Raw genomic sequence first — 12,874 nt, 5'->3', positions numbered from 1 at the left:
ATGGTGGCAGCGTGTGTGTAGGGATTGGCGTCGTGAAAAGACGAAACGCTAGCTTGTTAGCACGGAAGCTTACTGCAGACAGAGGCTACGATGGAAGGCCTGAGACCACCGCCGATTCTTTCTTTGGATTCAAGAAATCTGGCAAAGACATGGAAGACGTAGTAAGAGGAATTCACATTGTACGTGGACCTGACGATGCCAAACACAAAGGAAGCCACGAGATGCAAGCTGTTTCGCTACCTCATAGGAGAAGAAGGTAGAGAATTTGTTGGACACGTGGTTTAGCAATGATGTGTCTGCAAGGAACACCGTGAGGGATATGATGAGAAAGTTTGACGAACATTGTAACCCTAAGCTAAACGAAACCATGGAGAGATGCAATTTCTTCATGAGAGATCAAAAAACGGGAGAAAATGTAGACAAGTACGTCACGGAATTAAGAGTTTTGGCCAGCACCTGTAATTTCGAGCAGTTAAAAGACTCCTTGATAAAAGATAGAATAGTGTGTGGCACAAACGACAAAGGGCTGAGAGAAAGGCTGCTAAGAGACGAAAATCTAACGTTGGAAAAATGCATGAAGATTTGCAGAGCATCAGAACTGTCGAGAGTAAACTGTAAAACATTGCAAGGGCAGACAGTGAATGCAGTGTGTTCACTCAAGCAGAAGAAGACAAGCAAAAGTGAGGTTTGCTGTAAATTTTGCGGCAAGACACACAAGAGAAATAAAAAGAAGTGTCCTGCTTTCGGAAAAAAAGTGTAAAAAATGTGGAAAGGATAATCATTTTGCTGTAATTTTTAAGACAAAAAATACACACAGTAAGAATGACAGAGCACTAAATGCTGTTGAGGAGCAAGATGAAGACAAATATGAAGATGGTCTGATTTTTTTCCAAGATGCCGCCCGAGTAGGCAGCCTTCGGCAAGTGCTCTTCAAGAGCCTTGCTTTTTTGTTCTTTTTTGCTGTTTTTTTCTTTTGTTTCGTCACATGTTGTTTGTTGTTTCATCGTGTGGACCTGATATGGACTGTTTTCAGCGCTTTTTGGCCACGACATTTGTCAAATGAGAAGTATCTGTGCTTGGTGGTTGCGCCTTCTCGGCAGCACGCCTGTACCAGCACAGATTTTGATTGGGAGGAATGTCGGCGTCATTGACTGTCGGTGCTGGACAGACCTGGGGTGCTTGTGTTTTTTGCGCCTGTAATGGGCACCATTTTTCACAACCCCGTTTTGTTCAGTGGCTGTGTCGGCGCTGTTGGACAGTCGGCGTTGGTGCGGCTGGATGGATGGCTGCTGAAGTTGAGGATGTGGAGAGAGGAGTGTTGGCGCAGAGCGCCGATGCGTATTTGGAACCGAGAGTCGCCGCTTGGAATTGAAATGGATTTCCATGGGACAGGAGAAGTGAACCAATCTCTTTTTTTGTCAATGGATGCTACAGCTTCTTGTTGACTTTGAAACTTAGCTTGTAGCCGACGTGTGCACATTTTGAGCATGACGTCTCTGATCCACTGGTTAAAGGACACTTTGATTCTCTCCTCTTTCATCTCAAACTGCTTCAAACAACATAGTGTGTGACGGAAAAGTGGTTAGGACTGCACGGGGCCAAACAATATCACCTCTGTCTTCTTTTCGTTGAACTTCAAGAAATTTTGTGCCATCCAGGTTTTGATTTCTTCCAGACAGGATAGGAGTGGCCTTAATGAGAAGGTGTCTTTCTTGCTCAGTGGGACATAGATCTGGCAGTCATCTGCATAGCAGTGGAAAGGAATACCATGTTTCCTTAAGATGGAACCCAATGGGAGCAGATACAGCGAGAACAGCAGAGGCCCCAGAATTGAGCCCTGTGGAACACCACATGACAGGGGAGCAGTGCGTGATTCAGAGCAGCCAAGGCTGACACAAAAGGTCCTGTCAGCTAGATAGGACCTAAACCAATCAAGAACACTCCCGCCAATGCCCACCAAGTGCTGCAAACGAGTCAGCAGAATACTGTGATCCACTGTATCAAATGCTGCAGTTAAGTCCAATAAAACCAGACACACGTGGTCTCCAGAGTCATTTGCCAGGAGGATGTCATTAGAAACGCGTAACAGGGCTGACTCCGTGCTATGCATCGTCTTGAAACCTGACTGGAAGACCTCCAAGATGTTATGTTCATCCAAGAAAAGTTTCAACTGCATGTGCACCACTTTTTCCAGAATTTTGGAAATGAAAGGCAGTTTGGAAATGGGTCTGTAACTTGACAGCTCATCTGGATCAAGACCAGGTTTCTTGATCAAGGGTTGGACCACAGCATGTTTAAACTGTTGGGGAACTACACCAGAAGAAAGGCTGCTGTTGATGATATCCAAGACCGATGCACCAACACTCGGGAGAACCTCCTGAAAGAAGCGTGGGGGAAGAGAGTCGCAAGGGGAGCCAGATGGCTTCGTCTGGCAAACTACATCCTCCAAAAGCGCCAAGGACACAGTATCAAAAGAATTTAGGACAGCTGAACATGGAACATGGACAGAGGGGTCAGATGCGGTATTTGGGACCGGAATCCTAGCTGTAGAGACCTTATCAATAAAGAACTGAAGGAATCTGTTGCACATCTCGGCTGAAGAATCCGCGCAATCGCTCCATGTACAGCACTTTGTATGCAGCGATGGCTGTTTGAAAGTGCTCTATAAATACTGTTGACTTGACTTGACTTGACTTGACAACTGTCCGTGTTTTATGTTATGTGTTGTGTTGATTATTTTACTTTATGTTAACTGTTTTGTTAAGCGCTTTGTTACAGCTGCCGCTGTTGTGAAAGCGCTATATAAATCAGCATGTATTGTATTGTATTGTATTGTATTTTATTGTATTGTATTGTATTGTATTGTATTGTATTGTATTGTATTGTATAACCCACAAAATGGAAACAGAAGAGAAAGTGAGCCAAATGAGAGACAAGCATAAGCAAGAAAAACAACTATTTGCTGGAATGCCAATTGAGACAAGACAAGTTGTGTTTCAAATATACTGTGGAGCAAGCTGTAATGTAATGTCTTCTAAACCCAGATGTGAGGTTGGAACATTCTGACAAAGTTCTGGTCATGTACAAAAAATCAAAAATGATTCCATTGGGCCAGTGTCGAGTCAAGATACGGAACCCCAGAAATAATAAACTGTACCGAGTACTGTTTCAAGTAGTGAACATGGAATGGGGTGTACCAATCCTATGCAGAAAGGCAAGTAAAGACATGAAGCTGATCCGAGTACAATATGAGAACATAATGGCTGTGGACAGAATTGTAACAAAAGAATTGATGCCAATACCAAAAGAAGAACATTACAGCAAAATCACGACGATGGAAAGGATATAAACAGAATTCTCTAATGTTTTCACTAGTGATGGCTGTATGGAAGGAGAATACAGGATTGAGATAGACGATAATATACCACCAGTAAAACTGCCAAAACGCAGTGCCAGTTGCAATGATGGAACCACTCAAAGAGGAACTCAAAGAACTAGTTAAAAGAGTAATCATTGCTCCGGTGGAACGAAGTACAGACTGGGTTAGTAGCATGATTTCATTGAGAAAACCAAGTGGGAAGTTGAGAATAGACCCCAAACCATTAAACCGAGCATTGAAACGAAGCCATTTTACACTCCCAACAATAGATGAAATCTTGCCAGAGCTTGCAAATGCGAAGGTATTCACTGTTTACGATGTCAAACATGGATTTTGGCACATTGAACTGGAGGAAGAGTCAAGTTACCTCACAACATTCTCAACCCCAGTCGAACGCTTTAGATGGCTAAGAATGCCAATGGGAATAAGCTCAGCACCAGAGATCTTCCAAAGGAAACTCCTGAATGCACTGGAAGGCTTACCTGGAACATACATCATTGCTGATGATATATTAATCACAGGAGAAGGGTCGTCAACCCAAGAGGAAGCTACACAAGACCATGATGTGAAACTGAGATGCTTCCTACAGAGATTCATGGAGAAAAACTAAACTAAACAAGAACAAGTTCAAGCTGCGACAAACAAAAGTACCTTATATTTTCATGATTCGGTTTATGGACCAACAGGTGGCACTGTAGGGCTCCCCCGGCAGCTGCACACCTGTTGCTCATAGGTAATTAAGGCCTTAAAAGGACTCCCAGCCCGAACACTCAGTGTCGGGTCATTGTTGTTTCTTGCCACTGTCATGTTTGTTTGTTTGCTCTTGGCTCCTGTCAGTTTGTTTGCTGCAATCAGGTTTGTTTCAGTCATGTTTTGGTTGCTGTTATGTTTTATCTTCAGTCATGATTTTTGTTTGCTACTTTGGACTTTGTTTGACTTTGGATTTAGTTTTCTGAGTTTTATCAATTCACTTCTTCAAATACACCATGCTCCGCTCTCCTGCCTGCTTTTTGGGGTCCACCACGCAACGTGACATATATTGGACATCTGCTGACAGCTGAAGGACTGTGTGTTGATCCAGAGAAAGTGCGAGCAATCAGAGAGATGCCGAGACCAACTAATGTGAAAGGTGTACGACTGGCAGGGATGGTGAATTCAAAATTCTGTGAACACTTATGAGGTGACTGTGAGGTCCTGAGACAACTGACACACAAAGAAAACATATGGGAATGGACAGATGTCCACAAAGAGGCATTTGAGTGACTGGGACAAAATAGCCAACGTCCAGTCCTGAAATACTACAACCAGAAAGGAGACCTGATGCTGCAATTTGATGCATCTGAGACCGGACTGGGAGCTGCCCTCATGCAGAATGGGAAGCGTATGCAAGCAGAGCTCTGACACCCACAGAGAGGGGCTACGGTCAAATAGAGAATAAATGCCTCGCAATTGTGTTTGGACTAGAGAAATTTCATCAATACACCTATGGCAGAGTCGTGACCGTCCAGAGTGATCACAAACCTTTAGAAAACATACACAAGAAACCATTGATAAGTGCACCAAAGAGACTACAACGAATGTTATTCAGATTACAAAAGTACAATATTCATGTGACTTATGGACCAGGCTGAGACATGTTGTTAGCTGACACTTTAAGCAGAGCATATTTATATGACTGTCATATAGGAGACACTGAGTCAGAGATGGAAACTGTCAGTATGATTGATCATCTACCCATCTCTACAGAGAGACTCATCTCCATTTGATTGGCAACTAAAGAGGACAAAAGATTACAACAGTTGATTCAAGTGATCTAGAAAGGGTGGCCGAAGAGCAAAAAAAGATATCCTAGCAGATATACAACACTTCCAATTAAGATATCAGGATGGAATTGTTTTCAAACGAGAGAGAGCAGTAATTTCCGATGCACTCAGAAGTGATATCACCTGTCGCATCCACTCTTCTCATCTCGGGATTGAAGGATGTCTCAGACTGTGTATACTGGCCCTGGATGAATCAACAGATTAAGACTTTTATATAAATGTAATGTGTGCAGGTCTCCCCCACGTGAGTCGTCACCTTACCGTGGTGGAGGGGTTTGTGTGTCCCAATGATCCTAGGAGCTAAGTTGTCTGGTGTTTTATGCCCCTGGCAGGGTCGCCCATGGCAAACAGGTTCTAGGTGAGGGACCAGACGGCTCAAAGACCCCTTATGATGATTAAAATTAATGGATCTAAGTTTCCCTTGCCCGGACGCGGGTCACCGGGGCCCCCCGCTGGAGCCAGGCCTGCAGGTGGGGCTCGTTGACGAGCGCCTGGTGGCCGGGCCTACACCCATGGGGCCCGGCCGGGCTCAGCCCGAAGAGGCAACGTGGGTCCCCCTTCTCATGGTCTCACCACCCGTGGGAGGGGTTAAAGGGGTCCGGTGCAATGCGAGCTGGGCGGCAGCCAAAGGTGGGGACCCTGGCAGTCCGATCCTCTTGGGACATGGAATGTCACCTCTCTGGCAGGGAAGGAGCCCGAGCTGATGTGTGAGGCAGAGAAGTTCCGACTGGATATAGTCGGACTTGGCTCCACACACAGCCTGGGTTCTGGTACCAGTTCTCTCGAGAGGGGTTGGACTCTCTTCCACTCTGGAGTTGCTCACGGTGAGAGGCGCAGTACAGGTGTGGGCATGCTCATTGCCCCCCGGCTCAGTGTCTGTACATTGGGGTTCCCACCGGTAGACGAGAGGGTTGCCTCCCTCCCCCTTCGGGTAGGGAGACGGATCCTGACTGTTGTTTGTGCATATGCACCAAACCGCAGCTCAGCATACAATGCCTTTTTGGAGTCCTTGGAGGGTGTGCTGGAGAGTACTGCTGCTGGGGACTCCCTTGTTCTACTGGGGGACTTCAATGCTCACGTGGGCAATGACAGTGAGACCTGGAGGGGCGTGATTGGGAGGAATGCCCCCCCCCGATCAGAACTCGAGTGGTGTTTTGTTATTGGACTTCTGTGTTATGGACAGTCCGTGACGACTGTCCATAACGAACACCTTGTTCAAACATGATGTCCTCACTTCGACCTTTCTGACCTTCCGTCGTCGCTTTGAAATGTGGCTTTGATGATGGCCATTGTCCATTCATTTCTTGGTGCTTGATTTTGTGAAGCATGCTTGAGACAACGACTGACTTTAATGAGGCCGTCACTCGGTCACTCGTGTAGGGATCGAAAGCTACAATAGGACTTGAGCTGTGGACGGTTTGATTTATTTGGATTATTCGTCAGGGAAGGGATCTCGTTGAACGGACTGCAGGATGAGGCTACTGGTGATGTGTAGCTCCTCTGGAGTGCGTGGTATAGGACACAGATGCCACCCTTTCCATGAGTGATTCGATGAGTTACTAGATAAATGGGAACGAGCTTGGTGAGTCAGGAATGCAATGGCACGTACCAGCAAGTTCCAATTTGAAAAGCGTTGGGAGCGTTCTGATGATAGTCCATTTTTCTGAGAGAGAGGAGCGTCCCAATCTTGGACTCCATTTGAAAGTTGGCGTAACTGAAGTCTGCTTTTAATTGTTACTGCTGTTGCTAGTCCCAATGGGTCAAAGATGCTGTTGATTACTGATAGAACCCCATGACGGATGTAGGGTTTGTCGTTGACAGCTATCTTGAACGTGAAGGAGTCGGTGCTTCTGTGCCAGCACAACCCGAGACTTCTCTGAAGTAGTAGCGTCTCATCGCTGAGGCTCAAATCTTTGATATCGGTGGTCAGGACTTCTGGTTTGAAGGGTTGCATCACTGAGACACTGTTTGAGGCGATTTTGTGGAGCTTGAGATTGGACTAGGCCACGGATGCACACGTGCCCCCGAGCAAATCTATGGCTCCAGACTCGGTGGGGAGTGAAAGCAACCCATCATCTACATAGAAGTGTCTCTCCACAAAGGCTTTCATTTGAGGGTTTTTCATTCGGCTGCGTCCGAGCGAGTTATGTTTTGACGATGCTTGGTCCCTGTTGTTTTGGAGTGGCAAGCGAGGTGACTTGAACGGTAATGGAGCGACCCAGTTGTTATTTTTGTCCTGGTGTACCTCCTTCACCATTATTTTTAAGGTCTCATCCTCGAAAGGCATGGTACACTGGTCATCGTTCTCTGCACACTCAAAAACGTCGTCTCCGAGCGTTTCAGCTACTGCATCGGCTTTCGAGCTGCGGTTAGAGAAACCATTGTTGTGCTCCCCGCCGTAGCATGTTTTTTCTTTGGTAGTGATGCTGTTGGGACAAGGAGTGAGGAGAGACAGGCGACCATTGGAGAGCATGTGAGTTTTGTAAATGCTGACTGTTGACTTGTGAGCATTAAGACACACTTCTCCCACGATTACCCAGCCTAGATCCAGGCGCTGGGCAAAGGGAGCATTGTGGGGTCCGTTGATCTACTGCCGTGCTTTGTGGACTTGTATAATGTCTCTGCCCAGTAAAACTGCAATTTGAGCATCAGGATCGTACTTTGGAATGAAAGGAGCGAGGTGTTTTAAGTGGGCGTGGGCGAGAGCGATTTCGGGCGTAGGTATCTCACCTCTATTGAAAACGATCCCATCACATTCAATAAGAGGTGAGAGGTCTAGACGTGGGCTTCCAGCTACTGGCTCAATTTGGAACCCCGTTGCTTTTCTGCCAAGCATTTCGGTCAGACCAGCGCACGTTCTCATCTCATAAGTCAGGGGGCTACTCTTGATCCCGAAGAGGTTGAAGAATTTGTGACGAGCCAGCGAGCTATTGCTCTAATCGTCAAGGATTACATACATCTTAACGGATCGTTCTGGCTGGTCTTTTGGGAAAACACGAACGAGACATACCTTCGAGCAAGAGTGCGGCGGACTGCCTTTACCACAGATCTCAGTGCATCGTGACGGTACCTCTGGTGGTGTGTTGTCTTGGAGCTGAGGCTCTGGTTTAGGCGCGTTTTCCAGCTGAAGTTGTCGACTTGACTCAGTATGCATGACAGAGCAGTGTTTTTCGCTGTGACACTCCTCGCTGTTTAATTTCATGTCGCAGTCCTTTATTTAATGAAGGGGAGAACAGCAGCGAAAACATCTTCTGTATTCCTTGAGTATGTTCCTCCTTTCTTGTAGTGGTTTGGTCCGGAATGCTCTACATCTAGCCAGAGGATGTGATTTCTTATGAACGGGGCAGTGTGTTGGAGTAGCGTGTTAAATCATCCTCCTCTGTATTATCTGGAGTGGCTGTGTCAACCTCTTTTTTGTTTACTGTAAGAGGTGTTTTGTAGCTAGGTTGTTTGTATGGTGGTCTTTCACCTTTGGGGAAGGGTTGACTGCTGCAGATGGTTTGGGTTGTTTATTGAACATAAAACATATACAGTAATAATTTGACAGAAAATAAGGTAGATAAAAAAGTAAAAGAAATAAATCAGTCTTCATTCAACACAGTTATTATGTTCAAGTGAGTAGGATGAAGTAAAAAAACGTATCTAGTCCTACCCCCGCCCCCTCCGAGAGTCGTCACCTTACCGTGGTGGAGTGGTTTGTGTGTCCCAATGATCCTAGAAGCTAAGTTGTCTGGGGCTTTATGCCCCTGGCAGGGTCACCCATGGCAAACAGGTTCTAGGTGAGGGGCCAGACAAAGCACGGCTCAAAGACCCCCATGATGAATGAAATAAATGGATCTAGGTTTCCCTTGCCCGGACGCGGGTCACCGGGGCCCCCCTCTGGAGCCAGGCCTGGAGGTGGGGCTCGTTGGCAAGCGCCTGGTGGCCGGGCCTACACCCATGGGGCCCGGTCGGGCACAGCCCGAAGAGGCAACGTGGGTCCCCCTTCCCATGGGCTCACCACCCATGAGAGGGGCCAAAGGGGTCGGGTGCTATGTGAGCTGGGCGGCAGCCAAAGGCGGGGACCCTGGCGGTCCGATCCTCGGCTGCAGAAGCTAGCTCTTGGGACATGGAATGTCACCTCTCTGGCAGGGAAGGAGCCCGAGCTGGTGTGTGAGGCAGAGAATTTCCGACTGGATATAGTCGGACTTGCCTCCACACACAGCCTGGGTTCTGGTACCAGTTCTCTCGAGAGGGGTTGGACTCTCTTCCACTCTGGAGTTGCTCACGGTGAGAGGCGCAGAGCAGGTGTGGGCATACTCATTGCCCCCCGGCTCAGTGCCTGTACATTGGGGTTCACACCGGTAGACGAGAGGGTTGCCTCCCTCCGCCTTCGGGTGGGTGGACGGGTCCTGACTGTTATTTGTGCATATGCACCAAACAGCAGCTCAGCATACCCACCCTTTTTGGAGTCCTTGGAGGGCGTGCTGGAGAGTACTCCTGCTGGGGACTCCCTTGTTCTGCTGGGGGACTTCAATGCTCACGTGGGCAATGACAGTGAGACCTGGAGGGGCGTGATTGGGAGGAACGGCCCCCCCGATCTGAACCCGAGTGGTGTTTTGTTATTGGACTTCTGTGCTCGTCACGGATTGTCCATAACGAACACCTTGTTCAAACACAAGGGTGTCCATATGTGCACTTGGCACCAGGACACCCTAGGTCGCAGTTCGATGATCGACAAGCGGTAGATGATGGATGGATGGATGGATGGATGGATGGATGGATGGATGGATGGATGGATAGTCCTACCCCGTTATGTGTTTATATCTACTGAATCATTTTTATATCAATCAGAAAAGAAAAAGTAAGAAGAAGTAAAAGAAGTCTCCATTAAGGCTCATACTTTACCCTTAACCGTGATATTTTCACAACTTTTGGTTTGTATCGGGATTATATACATCCTCACCCTGGCACTCTTGTGTCAATTTTCTCTTGTATTCATAATGGATATTGCAATACCTTTCTCTATTTATCAACTTAGTTCTGATTTATCATTATATTTAATGTTTAGAATTTATCATTTTAACTCTGATTGGTGTAGGTTGTTTGTACTATTTTTTTAAATTTGTTTTTGAACTCAGCAAGCGATTTACTCATTTTTAGGTCCGTTTCGAGATTATTCCACAGATTAACACCTTTGCTAGATACACTTCTTTGCTTGATGTTTGTTCTTGTTTTGAGTTTTTTGAATAAGTTGGTACCTCTTAATTCATAGTTGCTTTCTCGAATTTAAAAAAACTTCTGAATGTTTTGGCAGAGCAGGTTATTGTGTGCTTTGTACATTAATTGGGCAATTTTAAAGTCAACCAGGTCATAAAATTTTATCGTATTTAATTTAATAAATAGTGGATTTGTGGGTTCCATATATTTTGATCTATTAATAATTCGAATTGCTTTTTTTTGTAGTTTGAGAACAGGGAGTGTGTTTGTTTTGCAGGCATTTCCCCATATTTCCACACAGTAGGTCATGTATGGTAATAATAATGAAGTGTATAATGTGTACAAGGATCTCTTATTTAGCACTTCCTTGGTTTTGTAGAGGATCCCTACGGTCTTGGCTATTTTTCTTTTTACGTTATCGATATGTGGTTTCCAACATAGTTTTGAGTCTATTACTAATCCGAGAAACTTGGTTTCATACGCTCTTTCTATTTCAATTGAGTTTACCATAATTTTAGCTTGGTGTTTCATTGGTCTTGTGCCAAAAACAATTGACTTCGATTTTTTCAGGTTGAGTGACAATTTATTTCTGTCGAACCAGTTTTTTAATTTGTTTAATTCGTTTTCTACGGTTGTCAGGAGCTGTTTCAGATTTATTCCAGAACAGTAGAAAGTTGTATCATCAGCAAATAGGACACATTTAAATAGTTTTGAGACCTTGCAGATATCATTTATATATAAGATGAATAGTTTTGGACCAAGCACTGACCCCTGAGGTACTCCGTGAGTGATTTTCAGTTGATTTGTTTTTTTATTGTTGAGTTGCACGTACTGATATCTGTTTTCTAAATAACTTTTTATCCATTTATAAGCTACACCTCTAATGCCATATCTTTCTAGTTTTTTCAATAATATACTGTGATCTATTGTGTCAAAAGCTTTTTTTAGATCTAGGAAAACCCCAACAGTAAATTCTTTGTTGTCTATATTAGTGGCTATTGCTTCCACAAACTCCATAACTGCCATTGAGGTGGTCCGTTTTTCCCTGAAGCCATATTGATTCTCACTTAACAGCGCATGCTTTTGTATAAATCTATCAACTCTGCGAGAAAATAGTTTTTCTAATATTTTTGAAAATTGTGGTAGTAGTGATATTGGTCTATAATTTGTAAACAGATGTTTTTCTCCACTTTTATAGATTGGAATAACTTTAGCAATTTTCATTTTTGATGGAAAGATACCAGCTTTGAATGACAGGTTGTATATGTGCACTACATATTCTATAATCTGCTTGATTATTGTCATATCAATATTAAAGCAATCAGTTGACTTTTTATTTTTAAAAGTTTTTATAATATTTGATACTTCTTCTTGTTTTACTGCAGTAAGGAACATCGTGGAGGAGTTTTTTTCTACGTATCTATCCACTTCAAACAGGTCTGTTGGATCAGGAATTTGTTTTGCTAGGTTACTGCCGATGTTGACAAAATACTCATTAAATTCAGTTGCTATTTCTGCAGTTTTTTCCAAAATAGTATTTTTGCCTTTGATAAAATACTCTGGATAATCCATTTTTTTAGGACAATTTCTGATTACTTGGTTAAGTATTTTCCATATTTCTAGTGCGTTACCTTTATTCTGCTCTAATAGTGCATGATAATGATCTCTTTTACTGGTTCTTATAATATTTACTAGTTTATTTTTATAGGTCTTATATTTTTTTTCTGCTTCTTCAGTTCTGAATTTTAAAAACAATTTATATAAATTGTTTTTCTTTTTACATGCGTTTTCTATGCCTTTCGTTATCCATGGCTTACTTGGGTCTTTATACTTTTTGGAAACTTTAGTTAATGGAAAATGTTTATCATATAAGGAGATTATGGTAGACTGAAATACTTCAAACGCTGTATTTGGGTTTTCGTTTGAGTAGACCTCGGTCCAGTTTTGTTTTTCTAGGTCTTGCTTAAAGGCATCGATGGAACGTTGGGTTCTTAGTCTTATTTCTGTTATACAATTTGTTGATTTGGCTTTTCTATCGAAATAATTATGAAAAACTGCAAAAACAGGCAGGTGGTCACTTATGTCATTAATGAGAAGTCCACTTTCCATTTTATGATCAATCTTATTTATAAATATGTTATCTATTAATGTGGCCGTGTCAACTGTTATTCTGCTAGGTTTCAGGATTACTGGGAAAAAGCTGTTGCTGTACATAGTATTTATGAAGTCAGTTGTTTTTTGTGTCTATTTGGGTTTAATAAGTCAATGTTAAAGTCACCACATATTATTCGTGTTTTCTTATCGTTGTAGTAACTGAGCATATCTGTTAGTTTTTTATTGAATGTGTCAATACATGTTCCTGGTGTCCTATAGATGCAACTTATGATGATATTTGATGCCTTTTTATTGTGTATTTCAATGGTTAGACATTCCATTAGATTTTCTATTGTGTTTGTCAATCTCTCGATTTTAC

The sequence above is a fragment of the Hippocampus zosterae genome, chromosome 20 (genome assembly GCF_025434085.1).
Source record: "Hippocampus zosterae strain Florida chromosome 20, ASM2543408v3, whole genome shotgun sequence".
NCBI lineage: Eukaryota > Metazoa > Chordata > Actinopteri > Syngnathiformes > Syngnathidae > Hippocampus > Hippocampus zosterae.
This window is presented reverse-complemented; position numbering follows the sequence as displayed.